General features: G+C 41.8%; 2 long non-coding RNA genes across 2 annotated transcripts in view; both read left to right on the top strand.

Annotated features, from left to right (window-relative positions):
• LOC144586684 (uncharacterized) overlaps positions 1–1,586 on the top strand; it is a 43,123-nt gene extending 41,537 nt beyond the window's left edge. The window contains exon 4 of the long non-coding RNA XR_013541640.1: positions 458–1,586. This is a non-coding gene — a long non-coding RNA (uncharacterized LOC144586684). The remainder of the gene's footprint in view (positions 1–457) is intronic.
• Positions 1,587–2,677: 1,091 nt separating this feature from the next.
• The window catches only part of LOC140704357 (uncharacterized), a 38,303-nt gene continuing 19,832 nt past the window's right edge, over positions 2,678–21,148 (top strand). The window contains exon 1 of the long non-coding RNA XR_013541639.1: positions 2,678–2,794. This is a non-coding gene — a long non-coding RNA (uncharacterized LOC140704357). The remainder of the gene's footprint in view (positions 2,795–21,148) is intronic.

The following is a 21,148-nucleotide window of genomic DNA, read 5'->3' as shown; positions in this document are numbered from 1 at the left end:
TTAGTATTATGTGTTGAGGCCTTGAGTTCTTTTACTCTTTTTTGCAGATACTTTGATAATAGGAACGTTTCAGTTGGGGCTCTCATATTGGTGTAAATTTATGGAACCTGGAATTTTGTTGAGCTAATAGATATGCTCTACATTTCTAAACCACTGTTTAGTGTTACATGTTGAGGCCTCGAGTTCATGCACTTTCTCCTCACATCTGTTCCTTTGGATGTGCCACAAGGAGGGAGGTCTGAAGGTTTTGCATTCTCACTGCAAGGAAAACTAGACAAAGTGTGGTTATTGTCAGCTGTGGCTTATGTAACAAGCCATTTGTAAACCATGAATTAAAGTTGCTTCATTTCCTTATAGCATACTAGGTGGCGTGCTTTGTTGCTTCTAGTGGGCCATGTAGATAATCCTAATAGGTTGTTTTGTTTCTTTCTTTCTTTTTTTTTTTACAACATGAAAGAAATCAGATGTATGTATTAACAAGAGGAAAGGGGAAAGCTCCAAATCAAGAATCAATGCAGTTCTGGAGAAGAGAACAATAAAAGAAGAGGAAGAATATAGATTGAGGAAGAAGATTATTGCAAGAGGTTCCGTCTACGGTGATGGGGAACACAGTTATATTGTATTTTGATTTGTGTATTTTATGTTTATGTTTTAGTTAATAAAAAAAAATTAAAAAGAGAAAGAAATTAGATGGCGTTACTTCTTCTGTAGGAAACTTTGGAAGGTATTTTGATTACCCGTCCATTCCATTGGTGTTTTGATTGGAGTTACACATATTTGTGGTTTTGGATGGCAGTTTCCAGAATTTCTGAAGCTGCATGGCCCCTGAGCAATTGTGAGACTTGTTGTCTAAAACCACAAATATACACACCTCTAATTTTAATCAACCCAGATAGTTATATTCTGTTGCAGGAACAGTTTGAACCACAACCAGCATTACTATAATAGCCAGTCCCTGTTTATGAGTGGGTTCTCTACATTCCTCTGTAGCAGAATAAGACTATACGAACTTCAGTGTTCCTCCTGACATTTTATCTGTTCAGTGCTTTTTAAAAATGAATAAATCAACTCCTCCATAAATTCCACTGAATCAGTGGAGTTACACTAGTTGTGATTTACTACTGGATTTCAGCCCTAGTTTGGTGTTAACATACAGGGGTGCCTTGACTTACAAACTTAATCCATCCCAGAAGATGTTTATAAATTGAAATGTTCGTAAGTCGAATCAGCATTTTCCATTGAAATACATTGAAAGCTGATTAATCTGTTCTGGCTGTTTTTTGTTTGTATGTAGAGGTGCCGGTTGTAAGTCGAAGCATTTGTTCCCATAGGAACTAATGCAAAACTGGTTAATCTGTCCTCTACCACTAGGGGGATAATTTATTTTTTTAACCTCAGATGATTTAGGTTAAAAAAAGAGCAGGAAAGGTGGGAGGGAGGGAATAATGGGGAAAGAGGAAAGAAAGAAGGTCATCACTGGGGCACACAGACCCCTCAGACAAAGGTTTGTGCTTTTAAGCACAAAAAGAGAGAAGACAGAGAGAAGACAATGGGGGGAGAGTTTGGAGTCTAAAACACATTTTAAACCCACACATGCTAAACCCATACATTGTAAACCAACACATTTTAAACCAAACACCTTTTAAACCAAACACCTTTTAAACCAAACCAAGCACCTGGGGAGCATATATATATATATAGAGAGAAGACAATGGGGGAGAGGCTTGAGTCTAAACTCTATTTTAGAGCACATCAGCCAGCATAGAGCCTTGCAAAAAAAATTCTGATTTTAAAACCAAAAGTCTAAACTCCATTTTAAAGCACACCAGCCGGCACAGACCCTTGCAGAAAGGGTTTGCAAGACCCGACAGAGCACAGAAACATAACCCCCTCACCTAACCTAAACTCGAGCTGCAAAACCCCTGTACAGTAAATACAGTGTACTCACCCTGAACATGCAGCCTTTCTGTTTTAAGAAAGAAAGTCAAAAATCCCAAAACTAAAATTTTAAAAAGCCAAAACAGAAAAACAAACCTTTACATACAGTACAGTACCAGGCAGCACCAGACCGTCTGAAGTATCTCTCTGTATCCACACTCTCTAACGGCTGGGGCAAGTGAGGTAGCAGACAAGCAGCCTCTTCGCTAGCCAAAGGTTAACTGAAAGTTCAAATTTCCCGCTTTCCCCGCCTTCCCCGCTTTTTTTCTGTTCATACATCGAAACTCCGTTCATAAGTCGAAGCAAAATTTTGTGACCGGAGCTGTTCGTAAGTCGGAATGTTCATAGGTAGGGGCGTTTGTAAGTCGAGGCACCACTGTATTGTTGGCTCTTAGGAGCTTCTGTAACTATGTTAGGTTTGTGGGAGTGGAAACAGAAATGAAAAAAGTTACTTTTTTTGTCCAGTGTCCTGTTCAGTACAGAGCTCTAAGTGGCCATGGCAGCATCTGCCCTTGGATTTTGCATACATATGTATTGAAGAGGAGGCTGGCCTTAAATGCTTCAGCCAGCATTACCACTGTTGGAACTTTCCACATCTCTGTATAAAAGAAAATACTGCAGAGAAACACATATAACAAAAACACTGCTTTTATCAGTGGAGGCAGAAAGCTGATAGGGAGGGTATAATTAACAATTTTCCTATTTTGTGCTTTTCTGTTGCAGTTTTCTGGCCATACTCTCTTTTTATGTATTGGAGATTCCAGAGTATGAGTGCTTGCACATAGGTTGCCACATAATTTACCCTTATAAGTGTAAAAGAAGTTGGAGATGGGCTGTTGAGGAAGAAAATGCTTAGGTAAGGAAAACTGTGTGTGATGGACTTTATTTGGAAGCATGTTCAGGATTTCAGCCTTAGTCTTCTGCCTGCTGTTTTCCTTATTTTAGGACAATCAGACAAGAACAATACAACAGTGGAATGAATATTGTACAATAATTCCCTTACATGCATTTTTCATGTTTGCTTCTAATATCTCCTTGCTATGAATTGGAGACTATTGTCCCACCTATCTCAAGAATATCGTTCTCAAGAATATAATGGGGAAATGGTCTGTTGACAAATTTCAGTCCCCTTTCATTTTATAGCAAGGGAAACCCAAGTCCTAGGATCACAATGGAAATTGTTCAATGAGTTGTGGTGTCTGAGCAGATTCACCTAAATATTGCTTCATGGTAAAATGTAATGTGCTTGTCTTATTAGAATGAAGTGCAAAACAACATTGGAATCTGTTCTGGCAATTGCACATTGCTGGAAGAGTAGAGGAGACAATACATCTCAACCATAGTGAGGAAGATTGCATGACTAGATGAAATATGTACCTGCTCAGTCTGCTGTCCAGATACTGACTGTTAATGGGAGATTTGAAAGCCCTTTCTTCATCTTTTATCTCAACCTACCTTAGGCAACCTGTCAAAGAGAGGAGGGCTTCAAATTAAATACATGGTCACCCTAATTTTGTTTCATTTGTCCACATAGCCATCTGTTGTTTAGCCCAGTGGTTCTTAACCTTTGTTACTCAGATGCTTTTGAACTGCAACTCCCAGAAACCCCAGTCAGCTCTTCAAGGTCTCAGGTAGAGGGTTTTCCATTTCATTAGCTACCTGGTCCTGTTAGCAGGATGCTTAGTGACTGAGCCTGTGACGTTCTGCATACAGATAGTCAGTCTGTGGTGACTTTCTTAGGAGCTTGGAGTTGGAGGAGAAGCGAGAGCCTCCTCTAGCCTTGTTTAGTCATTTAAGAGCTTGGTGGACTAAAGAGGCAAGGAGGGAGAGGGAAGTAGCACAGTCCCTTCCATCTTACTGTTGCTCCTAGGTGGAGAGTGAGCGTCTGAAAAGGGAGATTCCTCTGACCATGGAGGCCCTTCGTGAGGTTCAGAATGCTAGACAATCACTCTTCTGAATTACCTTGAGAGCTTCCTCCACATAAGAGAAAGTTGTCCAGAAAGCTCTTGTTCTTTTGAGGAGAACAAGGGAAATAGCCTGTAAAGTGGGCAAGACTACTGCTCTTTCTCTTCTTACAAGTGTAGTCTAACCTGTTTTTGAGTGTCTGAATAGTTCTCTTTTTACAACTTTGGGACCATTTGTTGATGGAAAGTTCAACAGTTCGAAGGCGTACAACAGGGTGTCCTCCCATTGCTTGTCTCTGCTCTTTCCAACTTAGCAGTTCAAAAGTATGCAAATAAAAGTTGATCAATGTTGGAAGGTAACGGTGTTCCCTGTCTAGTTATGGCGGCCACATGACCACGGAAAGTGTCTATGGACAGATGCCAGCTCTTCAGCTTACAAACGGGGATGAGCACCAGCCCCTAAAGCTGGACACAACTGGACTTAATTGTCAAGGGCAACCTACCTTTATACCAACATATTTAATCTGATTTAATGATCTTCATTCTCCAGAGAGTATTATAACTCCGGAGATAAGTTATGGACTCTAAGTGAGAGTCCTCAATTTCTTGTTTTGGAATGTTTTTATTTGGTGGGGTAGCGATTATATGGTTAAAGTGACATAAAACTAACCTCCACTAGTATTATAGACATAGCCTGAGAAAGAATTGCACGAAAAAGAATTGAATTTTGTTATGTACAAATAGGTATGTATAAAGCAGGTATAAACAAAAAGTGTCATGTTAAGGGACTATGAGAGACTATGTTAAGGAACTATGCCATTTTAAATTATGCTTGCCCATGAAAAACCACCTTCCCTGGTTTAAAGAAGCTAATGTCTCCTTCATTGATAGGAACAGGAGGGTTTCGGATATTTTGTGGCTATTTTCTTCCAGTTTCACTTTCCCCAAATTGAACATTTATTTTATTTCCCCCTTGCCCCTTTTTAAACTCAATACTGGAAATTTGCCGGTAGAATTCTCCTTTCTCTCTCCCCCCCCCCAAAACAGAGCCTTCAGTGTCTTTTATAATGTGGGTCACAGAAACTAGAGCACAGACATATAGATTTAATTCCATTGTGCTTAAAAAAGAAGACCCAGACCGAGAGCTTTATCTCAAAGAAGAAAGACCACCCTCCCCCTGTTCCAGTTACCGCTAGGCTATAGAAGCAGAGAACAGTGTGTACAGAATAAAATGCTCTGCCTTGACTTGAACTTTCTTGGAGGGTCAAGTTTCCCTATTGCCATAATGAGATCTTGTTAGGAAATCTAGAGCACTGAGTGATGCTCTTTTCTCTTGGATCTCCACATTTCAAGAAGCAGGTGGAAGGAGGACAGTTGATGCTGGAGGGGGGGATCTGTGAAGCTATGTGGAATTAAAAAGTCTTAAAGAGTAAGGCTTTGCTGGTTTGAGGCTTCGGAGCTCAGCGGTGCACACACATAGACAGGCACACAGATACCATCAAATAAAAAGAGCAAGGAAAAGTCGGCTAGCAATCAACTTTTCTTCCTTACTACAGAACTTTATTTTACTCCTTTGTTAAGTGTTAACTTAAGGTTCAGATTTTGTGAGGCAAGAGGTCTGAACTATTGTTGGAGTAGGGCGGGGAGTCTGCTCAATTATGCCAGCCTTCTCCTGTAAATATATGTTTGGTGTCAATGGCATTTAAATTAAAAAATAAGGATCAGTTGCAAGCTCTTCTCCATTTGAGGGGGGGGGCAAGGTTCCCCATTGTTAAATCTGATGCCAGAACAAGCAGCTTACCAGAAGTTTGAAAGGCAGGTGAACGTTTTCTGAAGTCAGAAATACTAATTCTGCTTTCAGTTGATGTGTGTTATATGAAGATGCTGTAGAGCTTGGCATGTTAGAATGGGTGAAGTAGAAGAGAGGGGAAGAGGAGGGGAGAAGAATTTCAGGCATGTGTTGTCCTCGTTCCTGTAAATACATCTTGTAAAAATTATTGCAGAGCTTGCTATAGTTAGCAACAGTGGTTAGTGTACACTAAAAATCCAGGACTAGGAAATCGGAGAGGATGCAGGTCAACCTTCAATATATCTTCTGGACCCATTTTAACTGAGGTTCCATCTTGGGCCATCTGTCTTCGGAAAGTGATTGGAAAGGTGTAGCTCTTTTTGTTCTTTTGGAACACTTGGCGAGTGTTGCCACAGTCCTGCAAAATGCCTTCCTCAACTTCATGGTGGATTTGTGGCCTTGGGGGTACCATATTTCAGTGATGCCATTCCTCCTTGTTAGATCACTTTGAGGAGATGATGTTGGGGGACTGTTGATTCATACCATAGCCTTTGACTTTTGGTGTCCCAGAGAGTCATATCTAATATCTGTAGGACGCTCTGGGGATAGAGCACTGTGAGCTTTGGAAGAACGTGAAGATACTACTCTGACACTGAGATCTATTTCTCCTTGCCATCTAATAACACAGATGTGGGTTGAATGTTGCTGGATGGAGGGCTTGAGAGCAATGAAGAAGCTGAGTTCAAATAGAAATGGCAGGTACTGTTGGTTGATAGGAAGACAGATTCATAGTTTGGGGTTTAATTTGTTTGAGATATGTTGTGTTCTCTCTGAAATACCAGTTTCATTGTTTTGTAATCCCATGTGGTCCCATATAATCAGGTGGTGGCAGTGGGAAACTGTGTGTTTACACTCACACCACTGAGTTCGCCAGCTTGAATTTTTCCTGAGTCAATCTGAACTGGCAACAATTATCCATGCCTTTATTACACTGAATTTGGATTCTTGCAGTCTAGAGAGCTGAAGTCCAAAACACCTAAAGCAGGGGTCCCCAACCATTTTCACCCTGGCTGGGGAAGGCGGGGCACCCCTATGCTTGTGCACATGCAAGAATGAGCATATGCTGTCTCTCTTGTGCAAACAAGCATGCATGCACAAATGGCAGCATGACGCTTGTGTGGGCACCACTCGTTTGTGTGCATGTACAAACGGCAGCACAGCGCTTGCATGGACATGATGGAGCGCATGCACAAATTAGCTGTGCGGGGGCAGGCGCATGCGGGGGGAGTGGGAGATCTGTCTCCGTGGCCCAGACCAGCACCGGGCTGCGGACTGGGGGTTGGGGACCTCTGACCTAAAGGACCACATGTTGACAACTGCTGGTCTGCAGTGATTGGCAGCAGAAATACAGGGGACAATGGATAAGAATACGAGACCTTCCGTATGCAAAACATGTACAGTGGTGCCCCGCATAGCGACGTTCATCCGTTCCAGGATTAACGTCGCTATACGGAAACATCGTAAAGCGAAATAAAAAAGCCCATTGAAACGCATTAAAAGCTGGTTAATGCGTTCCAATGGACTGAAAACTCACAGTTCAGCAAAGATCCTCCATAGGGACGGCCATTTTCTGTGCCTCTTAAGCGAGGCAAAACAGCGGGGGGCCATTTTGAAACCGCCGATCAGCTGTTAAGCATTGCTTTGTCAGGATCGGTTCCCCAAGCAGGGAACCGATCATGGCAAAGCACTGCCAGCTAGCCAGCCCGGCTTCCTCCCTCCTTTTGCCCAGCTCGGGTGGATGGGGGGGAATCCCTCCTCCCCCCCATCCACCCAAAGCCGGCATTTTCGCGCGGCTGGGGTGGATGAAGGGGGAATCCCTCCCTCCCTATCCACTCGAAGCCGGCATTTTCGCGTGGCTGGGGTGGATGAAGGGAGAATTCCTCCTCCCCCCCATCCACCCCAAGCTGGCATTTTCGCGTGGCTGGGGTGGATGAAGGGGGAATCCCTCCCCCCCATCCACCCGAAACCGGCATTTTAGCCCAGCTGGGGTGGATGAAGGGAGAATCCCTCCTCCCCCCTCTATCCACCCGAAGCCGGCATTTTAGCCCGGCTGGGGTGGATGAAGGGAGAATCCCTCCTCCCCCCTCTATCCACCCCAAGCCGGCATTTTCGCGCGGCTGGGGTAGATAAAGGGAGAATCCCTCCTCCCCCCCATCCACCCCAAGCCGGCATTTTCGCGTGGCTGGGATGGATGAAGGGGGAATCCCTCCTCCCCCCCATCCACTTGAAGCCGACATTTTAGCCCTGGATGGGGGGGGAATTTTCCCCGAGCTGAGTGGCGGTGGCTTCTGAAGGACTGCCGGGGAGCCCTCTCTGTGGTCCTTCAGAAGCCACTGCCAGCATTTCCCCCCAGCTGGGCGGCGCTGGCTTCAGAGCGGCTGCGGGAGAGGTCTCCCCCGCGATCGCTCCAAAGTGCCCGCTGGTCAGCTGGGGGGAAATGGTACCTATGGGGAAACATCGCAAAGCAATTTTTCCCCATAGGAAACATCGTAATGCGATCGCTTTTGCGATCGCAAAATCCACATCGTTATGCGGATTCGTCGTTACACGGGGCGCTCGTTATACGAGGCACCACTGTACTCTGGAACTGAACTAAAAAACCCTTCCCTTTGGTGCACATACTTAATTTGTTGAAAAGTAGCGGGCTGGGTAGCTCATTCAGCCAGAAATTGGGGGCTTGACGCCTGCTGTGCCTCCCAGGAGAAGGAGCCTGTATAGTTTTGAGCAAGTTGCATAGTCCCAGTGCACCCCCAGAAGAATGGAGGAGATGGTGAACCACTTCTGACTATTCAGTATCGAGGAAACTTTGGAAAGGATCACTGTAAGTCAGAATTGATTTGGTGGCATATAATTATTAGCAGGAAAGTACTGGGAAGGAATGTGAGCCGGACTAGAAAGTAAGCAGAGCTTTTCTGTATGGTTACATGAATGCAACCATGTGTGCAGCCTGCAGGTCAAGCAGGCACTGCCCAACAATGTTCCCCTCTAAGCTGCGCGCTCACATGCTTGCCAGAGCTCCGTTGGGGCTGTGTGTGGGCAACGGGCAGCTGGTTTGTTTACTTTCCATTTTGAATGAAGTCCCGCTCATCTCTACATGCATGAAGCAAGTGGAACAGAAAATTAGAGGGAATGCTGCAGAGAGGGTGATACCCTGTCAGTGGCCCACTGTGATACCACAGAAGCTTCTGTGGGGTGCAGCTGGCTATTTTTTTCAGCATGGGGCATAGGTGAGCTTTCCAGAAGCAGCAAGCTGTGCAACCAGGGAGAGTGAAATCTTTACCCAGACTTGGTAAAATCGCCTGCACTTGCTAGTGAAGGATAGAAACAGATGCTAGTTCCAAGATAGTACAAAATATAGTCTGTTCTTTTATGTGAGCTTTGTGCTTTTCTCTGGCAAAAAAAATAAAAAATAAATCATCATCATCATCATCATCATCATCATCATCATCATCATCATCATCATCATCCTAAGATTCACATTACCAGTATGTGGTAGTGTGGCTGCTATAATTTCCAAAAGGTTCTAGGGATCATTGGACTCTTCCGCATGGCGAAAGATAATGAATGCAGCCATATTACGTCTCAGTCAAAATATGTCCAGCTGCAGTAATTACTGTGTATTAAACAAAACAGCCATTGGTTATTGGTTAATTTAAATGCTCTAATGAATATCTTGGTGTGAATCTCATGGTATTTAATTAACATGCAGTAGCTGTCCCTGTGTGACACTTTTCTGCATTTATGTGTTAATTTGTGCTTCCTTTCCCCCTCCTTAACTTTGGTGAACTGCCAGCGTTATAAGAACTGTGAGTTCAGGATAAGTGAGAGAAAGAATGTAAAGAGAAATACCATCAGTTGTCTGTACCTACCCTAAGTGTCCACTGAAGGTCAGTTTTCTATCCAGTATATTAGTGACAAGTGCAGGCTGTTGTCTGCTTTCTTTCAAAGGTACTCCAAGACCTGGCTTTTATTGTGCAACCAAGCTCCCTGAATCATAGAATTTGGGGGACAGTGGCAAGGAAAAAAATATGGGTGTCTAGTTGTAAGCATCCTGGGTTTTCTCACCACTCCTATCTTTTTCTTTCCACCCCCCCCCAAAAGGAGAATAGTTAAGGAAACAAAGATGGAATAGATGTGTTCTTTGATTGATAGTGCTAGCTATATTTCTGAGTGGTTGTATACCAAGAAATAACCACCTTCATAATTAGCAATGTGCAACAATTAGAAACATCGTAGATGCACGTTGCCTGAGTATGATAAGATGCCAACAGCCATTTATGAAGTCCAGGAAATCTGTGCCGGTATCACGGTAAGGCAAATCTGCAAGTGGGGTTCTCACCAAAAAACCTAGAGCGAGCCTCAAGACGGTGGCAGCATGTAGATCTCACCAGAGGAATGTTGCTGGTCTCCTCCCAGCATCTTTAGTTCGTCTATTTTCCAGTTTCAGTAAAAATTCTGTGGAGAAACCTCCACATTTGTGCTAAATTCTCTCTTTAGGCATTCCATGGCACCTCTAGTGACTGCCTGCATTATACACCAAAGTGAAGTAGTACCGGAAAGCATTTGGTTTGAAGAAAATGGTTTACTATAGTTAAAGGGTTTTGTGGTAAAGCTGTTTTGAAAATCAACTAGAGTCTGATCGTACGACTTTTTAAAAATTTCATTTATTACAAGGTTATTTTGACAGGGAGTTCTCAGGCAAGTCACATAAAATGGATATCGTTTCAGGCCTGCTCTGGATCAGAGCAGAACTACGCAACCCCCGCAGTTCTTCACCGCCTCCGCCACCATGCTGGATCTTTAAGCTGCCTAAATGTAAGCAGCCCAGCATCTCTGAAGTCCCAATTTAATGCTGAGCTATAAATTGAAGAATCAAAACCGGCTGGGATGATGAAGCCCTGGTCATGGATTACGGAATTCGGACCAAACAGACCTAGAAATGGAACTCGAGTGACTGGACTAAATCAATTTGATTCACCTAAAGGGCAAAACTACCATTCAAATGCATAAGGCAGAGAAGGGCAGGAGCTCCTATTACTATCCACCTAAATGGTGGATGAGACATTCAAAAGTGCAGCCTGACCTTTTCTAGCTGAAAGGTCCCAAGTTCTCACTTGACTCCCTGTCTGCCTCTTTTACTACCTTTCTCTTCCTCCCAACTCCCATAGCCTTGCTGGTATTTTTGGGTCTTGAGTTAATGACACTGCCATATATACAGTCTTTTTTTACTAGAAAAAAAATCCTTATACAAGGAAAAGGCAGGTCCAGTGCATAACTAGTTAACACCCTGCATGAGATCAAGATAGGTTTTTGAAAGATGCAGTGGAAGAAGAAGAGTTGTAAAAAAATACAGTAGTGGCAGCATTGAATTAACACATTCTTGGGTGACGTCCAAACATCTGCTTACTAAGGTGGGTGGGAAGGGGGTACAGCTTGTATAGCTTTTCAGAAAAGTAATTGACATGTGGTGCCTGAAAGCAAGGGTCACAACCTCTGTGATAGAGCACGTACTTTACATGGTAACCGAGCAAGGTTGAATTCCTGGTTGTCTCCTAGCAAGACAGGAAAAGATCCCCAATGGAAGTTGCTGCCCATCAGTGTCAACAACTCTGGCCTTTAGTTCCAACTGATGGCACTAGGTTACCTAGAAACTAACCACTGGATGGACTAGTGATGTGACTCAGTATAAAGAGGCTTCCTATGATCCTGTATTCTGTCTTTCACGGAGCACTCGTGGTCATGTATGTTACAAATGACAGTGCACCTGAGAGACCCAGGGAATCTTGATTGCACACAACAAAATATCCTTCCAGCTGATTCTTGTACTTTTTGGAAACCATTCTTTTCCACAAAGCCCATCGAAATGAATAGGACCTGCATGGTGTACATTTCCCACTCATTTTGGTGAAATTTAGGACTTTAAAAGAGAGAACTTCCAGCTTACTGATGCTCTTTGTGATTTTCCAAATACGCAGCCTGTGTTTAGAAGTATATTCTGCATGACAGCGGGGCAATTATTTTGTGATAATTTGAAAGGAACATTAGTCATTTATGGAGGTGTATAAAGGTTCCATATTTTAGATGCATGCCAGATCTTTACTGTTCTGTAAAGAAAAGACTCTATCACTCCATCCAATTGTGCCTTATTATTTTTTTAATTGGTGTAGCTGTCCCAGTTTTTGCACCCTTTTCCAGAAGAAATGAGAAGGAGAAAGGGAAAAATAATCTTACTAGAGAAATAAAAATCTTTCATATGCCTGGAGGATGCGCAGGTAGGGTCAGCTTTATGTTTAAGACATATAGCTTCTGGTCACTTATACACATATTCAGATGTGCACTAAACTTGATTAAAATTTGGCCGCCTAGAGTAGTCCACCACGACTAGATAGGCGGGATATAAATTAAATAAATAAATAAATAATAATAATAATAATAATAATAATAATAATAATAATAATAATAATAATAATAATAATAATAATAATAATAATAATAATAATAAAATTCTTGTTAGAACTGTATCTTCCTCAACTCCCCATGAACAATGATGATCAATCAATTCAAAATATTAATTAATCTTCTGGGAAACTAAGTACCGTGTTGCAGGATGTGGGAGGCTGATTTAAATCAACTAGGATGTAGAGATAAAGAAAAGGCATACAGAAGGGTTCTGTTTCTTTGTCTCAAACTGTCTCATATCTTACACTATCCTTTATTTTCCTTCTTTCCTAATGTCTATAAGGCTGTTTTATATTTAAATACGAGTCATTGAAGTGCTTTTTTTTGTTGGGTTTTTTCTTTGGTCTTCTGGAAGTATGACATTCATGAAGAAACACCATAACACTCATACCAAAAATGACACTTCTGTGAGGTGGCTGCTTATTCTGATCTAAAATGTGGTGACAGGAGAGAATTAGAGGAGGAAAGGTAATGATGAAGCGTGGGCGTTTGTGACATCACCCCCGAGATGTATGAAGTTCAAACAGGGATTTTTGGCACTAAGTACCTGAAGAGGAAAAAAAGGTTACCGCCATACCACAGGGGACACGTGCCCAGTCTTGTCTGATTTTGAAAACTAAATAGGTTTGGGCCTGGTATTTAAATAGGAGTTCGCCAGATAATGACAAGAATCTTGGTGTGGAAAGGGATCTTGTGTGTAACCCAGAGGAGTTGCTTCCAGTCAGAACTGACAATTCGGCATGAATCCTCCATTGTATTCATTGGGACTCCCTTTTAAGTGAACTTGATCACAATCAGGCTATGTGTCCGGGCATATCCGATGTTTATTTGTATTTTGCATGGAGAATAATGCTCTGGTTATGATGAATTCATGTTCCAAAATACTTGTAACCATTGTCATTGTTGCAGATATAGTGAAAGAAAGGGGCAAGTGATCTATTCTCAAGCCATTTCCGCCATGTATTTGGTTTAATATTTCAGACATTCATAAGCTCAGTCTCTGTCAAATGGCATTTACAGCAATATACAATAAAAAGCAATACAAACTTTCATAAAATGTTCAGAGAGAAAGATTTAAATAACTAGGTAAGAATCTGGAGTGGGTTTATCCCACAGGTATTTAATGGGGAGGGGAGGGGTACATGTAATAACATGTACTGTAAGTCAAACCCCTCCCCTCCCCATTAAACACCTGTGGGATAAACCCATTCCAGATTCTTACCTAGTTATTTATGTATATACTATGCAATCTGCATGTTGATTTTCATGTTACAACTCCACGTGCCTTCTTGTTCACCAGCATAACCCCATTCTGGGAAACCATGGCTGACAACTAGACCACACTTGATACTGGTTAAAAATCTGGAAATTTAACAGCACAATGCAAGGGCTTACCATTATGAACTGTAATTAATTAATCAGCAACCCCAGTCTGCACTGAGGATAAATAGCTTCCACCTTTCCAGTCTGGGATGGGCAAATGATGTCTTCTGCTTTTACAAAGCTAACACCAGATACAGCAGAAGACATGCTAGATGTTGTGTTTCTCCTGGATGCTCTTTTGACACTGGTTTTTCTGTACAGGTTTTCCCCATTGCATATAGTGGTCAGGTGGAGGCGTTGAGGAGGAAGGAGGGTTCCCCAGCATGTGTTGCCCTGATGTAATTAAAACCTCCTTTGTCTGCCACTGAGCATATGGGACATGTTAACAGAGTAATTAAATTTTGTGAAGTGAGTCTTTCTCTTGGAAAGCTGGAGGGTGGGTCGGTAGAAGGCAAGGGAGCAGTGGTGCTGCCATATGCCCGCCTTCGGGAGGAAACACTATGCCATTCACTACCACAGGCCTGATCTCTAAATTGCTCCATGCATGGCAAGTAGGGAAAATAATTAAACATCGGCTCATTTGCATTATTTATTGCTTTTGTACGTGGTGTTTTTTTTTTTAAAAAAAAGCAAACTGCAGTGGAAGACGATGGACAGAATGTAGAGCGTGCAGGTGGGAGCAAAGTGGGGTTGCTGCCTGGCTGGTTTTAAGCTGATCGGCTATTTTTTTGTACCTGGGCCAGAGTTCTCTTTTTTCTTTTCTTTTGCCTTCTCAGCCTCTCTGTTAGTCTATGAACAATTCTAATTTTGCATCCGTTTGCCAGTAGGAAAACAACTAAAAATTTCCACCCTTGAGTAGAGGGAGTAGAGACATTCATGGAATGAAGGAACAACAGGAATCTGGGCGGATAGATGGCAGCCGGGGGAAAGCAGATGGGCAGAAATTTGTCCAGCTGTCTCACAGGAACTCCCGTGCTCTTTTTGTTACTAGAAAAATACATGAGATGCAGACTAATTCTTGAAAAAATTATGTGGGTTTGAGGATACAGGGACAGTGAGATATAACAAGCCAACTAACCCGGTGGCCCAAAATACACACTAGATGGGTAATCCCTTTTAATTGTGTTGACATCAATAAAATTAAGCCCTGAGCTCTACATTGCCTTGTGCTCAAGAAGAGAAAGAACTTGGTTATGGAGCTTCATGGTGCGGTGGTTAAACTGCAGTATTGCAGTGAAGACTCTATTCATGACCTGAGTGTGATTTTGGGTCAAGTACACCTGGCTCAAGTTTGACTCAGCCTTGTATCTTTCCGAGGTCTCTAAATTGAATAACCAGCTTGCTGGTGTCGGGAAGTAATGTGTAGCCTGCAAACCGCCCAGAGACAACTTTAAGCACTATGGAACAGTATATAAACACCACAATTTGCTTTATGGAGTCACTGATCAGGGAAGATCATGTGCTCCAGTGACCCCTACTTTCTGTTGTTCCCGGTACCATTTTACCTCTCGAGGAGGATGTGCAGTTGCTCTTTGTTACACTTTATTTTCATTATTATGCCTAGTGTATTGTATATACTGTACATTGTATATGCCATGTATGCATTGTTTATATTGTCACTGAGTGTAGTATGTACAGTGTGTACATTGTGTTACGTAAGTTAGGCCAGTTTTCCTTCCATCCTGCCCCCATAAGTGTCAATCTAAACAGTAAATGCACGGAACATTTTTTTTCTAAAGCATTGAATTGAAGGTCAGATTCTCAGTCCTTTCATATGCTGCAAATCTGGAGGTAGGATTTTCGCTGGATTTCTCTTGGGATGGTTTAAGACAGAGAAATTCTGGCTTGGCCATGATTGGAATTGCAGCAACTAATCTACTGTAAATTGAATCAGAGCCACTATGAAATTACACTTTGCAATAGCATTTCTTCTTTTTGTAGGCAAAATTAAAGAGAAAAAAGGAAAAGAAGTAGCAAAGAGCAGTGTGAAAATACTGTAACACTTTAAAGATTAACAAATTTGTTTCAGGGTGCTTTTGTAGATTAAAATCTACTTGGATTTTGCTACAATATTTTGTCTTCGTTTGTTGTTGTTGTTGTTGTTCCTTTGCCCCCCCTTCCCCTCTTTAATTTTAACAACATGCTGAGACAAACTTAATATTGCTACTTCTTTGGAATTCTTTCTGCTATTATATTTTTTCAGGACGGTGTTGTCACTAATCTCTGCTTTAAAAACTTGGGCTACGTAAGTTGGTACTTGAGGTTGCCAAGTTACCAGGATCCCAATTCCTAATGCTGATGTCATCATAATGTCATTACCATTCACATTTGTAAAATAAAACAAAACAAACAAACAAACAAACAAACAAACAAAACACAGCCCTGACAGTCGCTTTATGTTTTGATGAGAAGTGGGTAACTGATGAAGAAAAGGAGTCCACTTCTGGGATTTTTCCTTACTTGGTGTCACTTTGTGACTGGTAGTTAACAGAAGAAGGTATCCTGTAGACCAGAGGTTTCTAACCTTGGACGACCCAGGTATTCTTTGACGGCAGCTCTCAGAAGTAGAGATGGGGACATTCGTATTCATATACACAAGGGGTGGGAGGATGAGTCTCCCTGCATAGCTGCTGAGTGGCCAGCCAAACAGGAAGACAACTGAGCTCTGGGCACCATTGGCAGGACGTTGCCACGCAAGGACGTGTGAGTGGATGGTCCTGTCCTGGGGCTGGACCTTCCTTAGGGCCACCTGGGATGGGGATATTTGTATTTGTATACGAATATGAATATCCCCATCTCTGCTCAGAAGCCCTGCTACCATAGCTAGTGGTGAAGGCTTTGGAGATTTGTAGTCCAAGAACACATGGGTTATCCAAGGCTGGGAACCACTGCTGTAGACCATCTTGACTGCTACCATAGGTATTGCCACCATTCAGACTGCCCTTTACTATATAAAGGTTGACACCTTTATTCCTGCTGGCAATGCGGGAACAATATTGAGTAGCAGTATCAGGCCAGTCTGGTATTTTGATTTGTGGATACAGGAGCACAATATCCCACATTCATGAACCACAAGTTCTTGAAGAACTGAATTGTTTATTTAATTGAAGAGGTTTGTAAAGGAGATCATGACAGCAAGGAGTAGAAGTATGGCCTGTGAGATTATAGGGTGTGATTATCTCAGTTTCCCAACACAGTTCTTCACAGGTGTGGAGATGAACAGCCAACCCTACATCTATAACCGTGTGTTTTATGCCCCATATGAATGGGTTGCTTGACAGGTGAGTGACAGTTAAGACCATTCTCAGCGTTGTGGGAGAGGGATAAAAATATACCTCTGGGACTGGCTGCTTTTCCAAGTCTAATGCCTGGGGAGGTGAGAGGAAAGAACGTATAAGAGCTAGTTAATATTTCGGAAGTTAGATAGAGGGGATTGTGAATGTTGAAGGGAAGATAGGATTGGGAACTGTAGCTTTGTTAGGACAAGGCTCAGAAATTGATGTTCTTGTTACGGTTATGAAGTGGCAGTTATCATGTCATAAAAACACTCGTGCTGACTGCTTTTGCTGGCTTAGCAACAGAGACGTAGAAGGAAAGACAAGTAAAATTATTGAAAAGGCTTTTGATTTGAGAACCAGTCATGGCATTATTCCCCAAAAGTTAGAAACCTAGCAAATGACTGAAGTGAAATCCTTCCACAAGTCAAGTGAAGGTAAAGGGCCCCAGTGGTCGAAGGCACGCACTAGGAGAGTCTGTGTAGTAGCAATGGTAGATATGTATAGGAGTTCCTGTGTACTTTTAAAAATGCATATAATGTAAAACAAAAGGACACAAGCCAAATAAACTAATAACACAACAAAAAAATTGAACCAAATGTTCTGCCCACACACTAGAACCCTTAAATATATAATCAGTTTTCCTCCCTTTATGGAGCCCCATTCCTCTTCCAAAATTGCTTTGACCCCCTTTCTCTCTATTAATACAAAATCAATAAATTCTCCCCAAATATTTATAAAAATACTCATATTTCTCAATCCCTTCTTTACTTTTACATGCTAACTTATCATTAATAGCTATATTCCAAACCTCTTTGTGCCATTCATTTAATTGAAAATCATACTTTATTCTCTAATGCCTAGCTGCCATTTATCTTGCCAACGTTAAGAAGTTTAAAATTATTTTTTTCCTGTGTACTACTGTAAGTAGGCAGTGCTGTTCATGGAGGCTTGTGCAGGGGGATTTCACAAGTTGTTGGCAGTGGGCCCCTTCTGATCTTAGGGCTTGAAAAGTATCCAACAGTGCATGTGTTGTTTGGGCTGTGTTTGTTCAGCCCTGGTAGCAGTGGCGAGCATTACTTTTAGGGTGGCCGCTTAATTGTCACACAAAGAGAGTGAGAGAGATAGAATGCACAATACAAATTGAGAACAAAAGAGGACACAGGGTTGCATAAATGGTGCTTGTGCTGATTTGTATAAATAATGAAAAATAAAAAGTAACTGAAATTAAAGTGCAGTGTTGCTCACAGTACTGGGGAAGACACTGCTTTGCTTTGTCTGCTGTCCAGATGCTGAATGTCTACTGTGAGCTACTCTTAAGACCCCTGCTCTCTTTTATTTATTTATTTATTTATTTATTTATTTATTTATTTATTTATTTATTTATTTATTCATTCATTCATTCATTCATTCATTCATTCATTCATTTATTTATTTATTTATTTATTTATTTATATCCCGCCTATCTGGTCGGGTTAGGACCACTCTAGGCGGCTTGTGATTGTTCATCATTAAATACAAAGTGTTTGGGCTCTATTTGGACAGGACAGCTATTGAAACGGAAGATGCATTCTATCAGATAACAGTCCTCTGTGCAGTAGGATGCTGTTAGGTTGCAAACGATTGTGAGTAAAGTTTTATACCATGAAGGCTCCTTGGGTTTCTATTCTCATGTGAATAAATAGTTCCATATGAGATGGTTTCTGCGTCTAGAAATGATCATATTGAAAAACTGCTGGGACCTGTTGTGGTCAAGACCCTTGCTAGGAGTTAAAAGATGAAGCAGCCATGCTTCTGTGGTCTTTATTTTGGAACGTAGCTAGAGCTGGAGTGCCTCATGTTTTCATGATTCACCCGGCTGGATTCTTCAAGGGATGATCTGAATGCTCAGCCTGGGCAAGATCACAAGCAAACCAGGGGAAAAGAAGGGGGGGGGGGGAAGAAATCTAAGTGGAGTGCTTTGATTGGCTCCATGTTGTAAAATTCTAAATCTCCAGAGAGCTCTTTCTTTGGTCTGCAAAGATAGATCATGCTCTTGGTTGCCTTTGTTCTCCTTTGCTTCTGCATACCTATTTAGGAAATCCAGCTTGCTGTTCCATTATAGAAGCTTATTTGCAGGAAGAGTGCTTGAAATGTGTGAATAGCTTTCATGGAACTTGTAATAACTATTTTAAGGAGCACAACCTGGTTTCCTTAGCTTTCAGCACCTCAGCTACAATAAAATGTTCAGCATTCACAATCCTCCCCGCCTTCCCAAATCATGTTGTTTGATAAACCTGATCTACTTGCATTTCCTTTAGGAGTTCTAAAGGATTTGTTGTGTTGGTGTCGGGATGTTTTTCAAAGCTCCTAATGAGCTGCCACACATGGCTGGTTCAGTGGATTTGGCCTGGTGGGTCAAAGGTTCTCCACATTGGGCAGCCATGTATCTTCTTGAACAGAGAACAATCCTTTGTTTGAAAGGAGGCCAGAGGAAACACCTTTTTTTTTAAAAAAAGTGTCTTGTATTTAAAGATATCTCCAGTCGAAGCTCATTGGAGAATAAGAATTTTTGGAAGACAAAGCACCACAAGGAAGGAGATCAGAACCTTGGAAGTTTCCCATTAGTATTTAGAACCTGGACAGCAGTTTCAATCTTCTCCACTCAAGTAAGATGCACTGTGCTCTTTAGATATTTATTGCAGAGTCCTATTAAAGCTACAGTGGGGTCTCTACTTAAGAACGTCCCTACTTAAGAACAATCCAACTTAAGAACAGCTCCATTTGCTAAATTTTGCTTCTACTTGAGAACAGAAATCCAAGATAAGAACAGGAAAAAAAACCTTTCCTGCTCTTTTTTTAACCTTAGGTCATCTTAGGTTAAAAAAAAATTCTCCCCCTAGTGGTAGAGTACGTATTAACCAGCTTTGCATTAGTTCCTATGGGAACTAATGCTTCAATGTACGAACGCACCTCTACATAACAAAAAAACCCAGCCAGAACGGATTAATTGGTTTTCAGTCCATTCCTATGGGAAATTTTGCTTCAACTTAAGAACGCTTCAACTTAAGAACACCATTCCAAAACCGATTAAGTTCTTAAGTAGAGGTTCCACTGTAGTTTCCATGGACGGAAAAGAGCAGATACGGATTAAATGGTTTTCAATGCATTCCTATGGGAAATGCAGATTCAACATAAGAACTTTTCAACTTGAGAACCACCTTCCAATACGGATTAAGTTCTTAAGTAGAGACCCCACTGTATTACAAAAGTAATATCTGATTTTTCTTCTGCATATAAGAATTGTTGTTATTTGCTGTCAGGTTGCATTCGACCTATAGCAACCTTAAGGGAGATTTCAAAGATCCCCCCCATCATCACAGGATCAGTATCTGCAGTTCCACTTATCTGCACCTTGCCACAGCCCTATATATAAGGGTGCCCCTTGTGGTGTATGTTGCACCCATTGTTGCCTTTGCCCTTCCCTCTTGTATGTTGTGTATAAGGTTCCCTTGGATCCATGATTTTAGGTATCCATAGCAGATTGTGGAATCCAATCTCCCAGGGATATGGAGATCCTACTGTACGTGAGATAAAGAGTGGGTTTCCATGGCCAAGTGGGGATTTTAACCCGGTCCCCCTCTTATGGAAATTAGTGTCATCTTCTGTTCTCATTTCTGGGCATCTTTACTTGTCATTCATTACTTGTTAGTGTAGAACTGCCCTAGAACGGTCACCTTGAGAATGATTGTTGTATAGATATGACATATAAGCCAAAGCCCTGTTGAACAAGGTCCACCTGCAGAATAGTAACAATGTCTTCATCAGTAGCAAGTTGCTACTGATTGTCTTCCTTGTGCAATGCATTTTACCCTAGTGTAACAGCTAAAGCCTCTTCATTTTTCCTATTCAATACAAGTGCAGGAATATAGTGCTTCAGGCATCTACAAGAATACTGTATCATGCCAAGTGTTGCCTTTAGGGACTCACACCTGTAAATCTGGCCACTGTGGAGAAGAGAACCTTATGCTCAGCTTCCTCTCTGCCTCATCATCCATTCAGTGTGGGAGGTGCATTGGTCTTGGTAAGGAGAAATGAAGAGCCATTTTAGCTTACTTCTTCCCCACTATATTTTTTATACATAGGCATCCTCCCCACCTTGCCCTCTGCAAACAGAGTAGCGCTGCATCCAAAATATAGAGCTTGCTGTTACAGAAAAAGGAGTATCAGTTGTTAAATGCATGAAAACCTTTCTCACATGCTTAGAAATTCATGTGGTATTTTTGAGATGTAATGGTTTATTGCAACTGGGGGCAGAGGAGGGTGTGTATTTCTTAATTGTCTTTACATTATCATCAAGCAGACATTCTTGAAAAAAGGTGATAGATAAAGTATGTTTCTAAACAGAAGAATGTTTTACA

The sequence above is a fragment of the Pogona vitticeps genome, chromosome 2 (genome assembly GCF_051106095.1).
Source record: "Pogona vitticeps strain Pit_001003342236 chromosome 2, PviZW2.1, whole genome shotgun sequence".
NCBI classification, from domain to species: domain Eukaryota; kingdom Metazoa; phylum Chordata; class Lepidosauria; order Squamata; family Agamidae; genus Pogona; species Pogona vitticeps.
This window is presented reverse-complemented; position numbering and strand designations above follow the sequence as displayed.